This window comes from Homarus americanus, unplaced genomic scaffold, assembly GCF_018991925.1.
Source record: "Homarus americanus isolate GMGI-L3 unplaced genomic scaffold, GMGI_Hamer_2.0 scaffold25827, whole genome shotgun sequence".
Taxonomy (NCBI): domain Eukaryota; kingdom Metazoa; phylum Arthropoda; class Malacostraca; order Decapoda; family Nephropidae; genus Homarus; species Homarus americanus.
Window position 1 is genome coordinate 4,794,405 of NW_024738300.1, and position 6,000 is coordinate 4,800,404.

Below are 6,000 nucleotides of genomic sequence, written 5' to 3' on the forward strand. Positions count from 1 at the left end.
TTGTAATGTCCCCTTTGTTTAGCCCTGACTTCCACTTATACACCTCTATCAGGTCGCCCCTCGCTCTACGTCTCTCAAGGGAGTGCAAATTAAGATGCTTTAACCTGTCTCTATACTCAAGGTTCCTAATGCCCGGGATTAGTCTTGTCATTCTCCTCTGAATTCTTTCCAAGGATTCCATATCCATTCTGTAATACGGTGACCAGAACTGAACTGCGTAATCCAGGTGTGGTCTCACAAGAACAATACAGTTTAGGATGACCTCGCTAGTCTTGTAACTAACACTCCTTTGTATGAACCCAAGTACTTTATTAGCCTTGTTACGAGCAAAAACACATTGTTTACTTGGCAAGGTTCCTACTTATCATTACTCCTAAATCTCTCTCGCAGTCGGATTTCTCTATGGCATCGTTGTTCATCTGGTATCTGGTTTCCCTGTTTACATCTCCTATACTGAGTACTTTACATTTGTCGACGTTGAATTTCATCTGCCATTTTTCAGACCATTCGAAAAATTTGTTTAGATCTTCCTGTAGTTTTGCAGAGTCCTCGTCAGATTTAATAACACGTCCTATTTTAGTGTCATCAGCAAATTTACTTATGTTGCTGTCTATGCCGATATCTATGTCGTTTATGTATATAATAAATAATAATGGTCCAAGTACTGAGCCTTGGGGAACTCCACTTGTGACGTTGCTCCAATGGGACTTAGTGCCGTTAATGCTCACTCGCTGTTTCCTGTCCTGTAACCACGCCCTAATCCATTTAAGGATGTTACCTTTGATGCCATGAGCTTCTACCTTTCTAATTAGTCTTTCGTGGGGGACTCTGTCGAAGGCTTTGCTAAAGTCGAGATATACCACATCATAATTGTGCCCCTCGTCCACCGATTCGAAAACTGATGAAAAGAATGTTAATAGATTAGTTAGACAAGAACGTCCGCTTGTGAAGCCATGCTGGGAATCATTGATCAATCTGTGCTTCTCCAGGTGATTTCGAATAGAGTTTGAAATGATTGCTTCCAGTAATTTGCCTACTATTGATGTTAGACTGATTGGGCGGTAGTTAGAGGATAGTGATCTATCCCCCTTCTTGAAAATCGGTATTACATTCGCTATCCTCCAGGATTCTGGTACTACACCTGTTTTTAAGGACATGTTAAACAACTTTGCTAAGGGCATACTAAGCTCTTCCTTACATTCCTTTAATACTCTGGCAAATATCTCATCGGGACCAGGTGACTTATTAGGCTTTAGTTTGTCTATTTGCTTACTAACATCGTTACTAGTCACTACTATCTCGCTTAATTTGTTTTCTTCACTATCTCTGAATAAGTCGGTGCCTCGGGTATCATGTTTAAATTTTCGGTGGTGAAAACTGTTGAAAAATATTTATTCAAATTATTGCTCATTTCTCCGTCGTTATCAGTGAGCTGCGAGTCTGGCCGTATTGGTCCAATCTTTTCTCGTGTTTAGTTTGATACATTTGGTAGAATCCTTTGGGGTTTGTCTTCGCCTCCCTTGCTATCCTTACCTCATTATTCCTCTTTGCTTTCCTTATCTCGGTATTAACCCTACTCGCCAATACCCTATAATAGTCCCGGAGGTGAATTTCGCCACGATTTATCCTTCTACCTATAGCCTTCCTTTGGCCAATGATGTTCTTTAAATAATTATTTATCCATTTAGGGTCATTGTTGTCTGATCTGAGTTTTTTTGTATGGTATGTTCTGCCTTTGTGCATTAAGTAACTCACTAATTTAAATTGCCGTGGAACTCGGCAATCTCAGATCTAGTTATCAGGTCGGTGTCATCTGTCAGGTTCACGGCCAAGCGCGACACCCCCTCTCTCAGCTGCCTCTTTAAACTGTCAAAGTTTGCCCTTCTGAAATCTGGTACTTTAGTGGAATTTTCCTTACGTCTGCCCTGAAAATCTAACTGGAATCGAATTTCTTTGTGATAGCTGTTTGCAAGTTCGTTCCCTACCTCGACATTGCTAATGTGGTTTTTTCTGTTCGACAGAACTAAATCCAGTATATTATTACCCCGTGTGGGTTCGGTTATATGTTGACTTAGGAAACAGTCCTGGATAGTCTCGAGAAAATCCTCTGATTCTGAGTTGCCCGTAAGGTCAGTCCAATCTATTTGGCCAAGGTTAAACTCGCCTACTATACAGACTTTGTTGTGTATGGAAGCCCTGCGATTTTCATCCCAGATAAGTCGCTCATTGACGCTATCAAGATTGGGGGGTCTATATATTACTCCTGTGATTAATTTTTCCCGACCGTCGCTTAATTCTATCCAAATTGTTTCTGTATTCCTCTCAGTTTTTATTTCCTTATTTATTTCACACTTCAGATTATCCCTAACATAGATTGCTACACCGCCTCCTTTCCTGGTCTGCCTATCGGTATGAAACAGTTTGTAACCCGCAATTTGGTATTCGACTGGTAATTCACGTGTGTCTAGGTTGATCCATGATTCAGTGAATGCAATTATATCGATTTCTTCGGTACATACCAAGGCCCTAATATCATCCATTTTGTTTCTCATACTTCTACTGTTCGCGTAGTATACATTTAAGTTAGTCGTGTTCTGAGTCCTCCCCTTACCGCGTTTAGTTTTAAACTCCCTGTCTAATTAATTTTTTCATCATTCCTAACACTATTTCCCTGTAATCTTTCGCCTTGTTTACCAGCTCCCACTGCAGTCTCCTCCACCCCCGTGCCCATATGTTCTCTTAGCAGTTTAAAGACTTCGATATCTTTTGAACTGCCCCCTCTAGAGCCCCAGCCAGGGTTGCTACTCCATCCCTAGACAGGTGCACCCCATCCCTAGCATAAAGGTCCCTTCTGCCATAGAAGTTGTCCCAGTTGTCAATGAATGGGACTGATATTGACTTGCAATATCTGTCAAGACGGTCGTTGACACCAACTGCCCTTGACAACCATTCACTGCCAACTCCCCTTCTAGGCAGGACACAGCATATGATAGGGATCCCTCCCTTAGTCCTAATACGATCTATGGCTGCCTTGAACTTATCAAGAAGTTCCTCGCTCCTATACCGGCCAATATCATTGCCTCCTGCACTGAGGCAGATAATGGGTTTGTTCCCATTACCAGACAAGATATTGTCCATCCTGTCAATTATATCCCCCACCCCAGCCCTGGCAAACACACCCTCATCCTATTTTTGTTTTTACCACAAAAGGCCCTGTCCATGTACCTTACCTGTGAGTCACCAACAATTAAAGTTTTTATACCTTCCTTGTCATCCCTGCCCCTGACTGTACTAACGTCCAATTCGTCTATCAAGGGACTGAACGGGTTGGTACACTTAGCTGTTGTTGTCGTTGTTGTCGTATCCTTCGTGTGCTTCTTCACCACCAGCTTTGTCTTCCCACTACTCACAATTTTCCACTCGCTTGATTTTTCGTCAGACACTGCCTTTACTCGTCCAGCCTCTCCTTTTAACTTCGCCAGCTCTTTCCTTAATTTCAGGTTCTCCAACGTGGCCCTCTCAATTTCTAACTTGGCCCTCGCCAATTCTTCAGTGGACCACTCCAGTTTGGTCAACAAACTCTCATACCCAAGACCGCACATATCACTGGCCATATCTGATAATTATCCCTCAGGAGCTAACCCTGCCGTGACCTTTCCCCTAGTGAGGTCAGAACAGGGTGTCATTAAAAAGCTGCAATAAATCAAACATTAAAACAAATAGCGACAATGAAAGTATTTGGGTAGAGATTGGTGAGGGCAATGAGTCCGTAGTCATTGGTGTTATATATAGACCACCTAATTTGAGTAGGAACGATGGTAAATTGCTATGGGAGGAAATAAAGAAGGCATCTGATAGAAACAATGTATGTATTCTAGGCGATTTCAACTTTTCAGGCTTTGATTGGAAAAATCAACTTAGCGATAATGAATCTGAAGATTTTCTAGAAGTAGTACAAGATAGTTTTTTATATCAATTCATAAACTCGCCCACTAGAGGAAATAATATCCTCGATTTAGTTCTCAGTAATAATGAAAATCTAGTAAAAGATGTTGGGATTGGAGACGAACTAGGAAACAGTGATCATAAATCCATATATTTTAACATAATATGGAATGGCAGGAAGAAGGAAAATTCGGCCTTGATCCCGGATTTTAGGAAGGCTAATTACGGTAGCTTAAGGAGAGACCTAAGGGATGACCCTATGGTCAAAAGATTAATCCCCCCCACACCTCCGGAAACTGTCAACTTAGGACGGGATAACCCCGAATTTAATTTAGCAGCTACTTATGAACAATTTATTGCGACAATCCATAATGCTCAAAATAAACACATCCCTAAAAGAAAATTCAGATCGATACGGAACCAACCAAAATGGATGAATAATAGACTCTTAGATCTTCTAGGGAAAAAGAAAGGAGTATATAGAAAAGTTAAGAAAGGCGAAAATCACTTACTTGGTTACTATCAGAACCTAACAAGACAGGTAAAAACAGAAATTAGGAAAGCAAAGAGAAATTATGAAATCAAGGTAGCAAACGAATCGAAAAATAACCCCAAAGCTTTTTATCAACTGTATAAATCAAAGGTTAGAGATACAATAGGTCCCCTTAAAACTACGACAGGAGAAATGACTGATGATGAGTTAGAAATGTGTAGTACGTTAAATAGTCATTTTCGCTCCGTATTCACAAATGAAAACCTAGCACAGTTTCCAGAAGTTCATAAGGTATATAACGACAGTATAGAAAATATGTTGATGAATATCAATATTACTAGTAACGATGTGCTTAAAGTAATTAACAAACTGAAGCCTCATAAATCGCCTGGTCCAGACGAGGTATATGCTAGAATATTAAAAGAATGTAGAGATGAGTTGAGTAATCCATTAGCAGTTTTATTTAATAAGTCATTAGAATCGGGCCTAGTGCCAGAAGCTTGGAAACTTGCAAATGTAGTTCCGATTTTCAAAAAAGGTGATAAATCAATTGCATCAAATTACCGTCCCATTAGTCTCACGTCAATCATAGGCAAGTTGCTAGAGTCAATTATTGCTACAAAAATCAGAAGCCACCTTGAAACATTCAACTTAATTCATTCTTCTCAGCACCTAACCGCTTGTGAAGCCATGCTGGGAATCATTGATCAATCGGTGCTTCTCCAGGTGATTTCGTATAGAGTTTGAAATAATTGATTCTAGTAATTTACCTACTATTGATGTTAGACTGATTGGGCGGTAGTTAGAGGATAGTGATCTATCCCCCTTCTTGAAAATCGGTATTACATTCGCTATCCTCCAGGATTCTGGTACTACACCTGTTTTTAAGGACATGTTAAACAACTTTGCTAAGAGCATACTAAGCTCTTCCTTACATTCCTTTAATACTCTGGCAAATATCTCATCGGGACTGACTTATTAGGCTTTAGTTTGTCTATTTGCTTACTAACATCGTTACTAGTCACTACTATCTCGCTTAATTTGTTTTCTTCACCATCTCTGAATAGAGTCGGAGCCTCGGGTATCATGTGTAAATTTTCAGTGGTAAAAACTGTTGAAAAAAATTTATTCAAATTATTGTTCATTTCTCCGTCGTTATCAGTTAGCTCTCCGGTATCTGACGGTATTGCTCCAATCTTTTCTCGTGTTTTAGTTTGATACATTTGGTCGAATCCTTTTGGGTTTGTCTTCGCCTCCCTTGCTATCCTTACCTCATTATTCCTCTTGGCTTTCCTTATCTCGGTTTTAACCCTACTCGCCAATATCTTATAATAATCCTGGGGGTAAATTTCTCCACGCTCTATCCTTCTACCTTTAGCCTTCCTTTGGCCAATGATGTTCTTTAAATAATTATTTATCCATTTAGGGTCATTGATGTCTGATCTGAGTTTTTTGTATGGTATGTTCTGCCTTTGTGCACTAAGTAACTCATTATTTAAATTGTCGTGGAACTCGGCAATCTCAGATCTCCTTATCAGGTCGGAGTAATTTGTCAGGTTCAC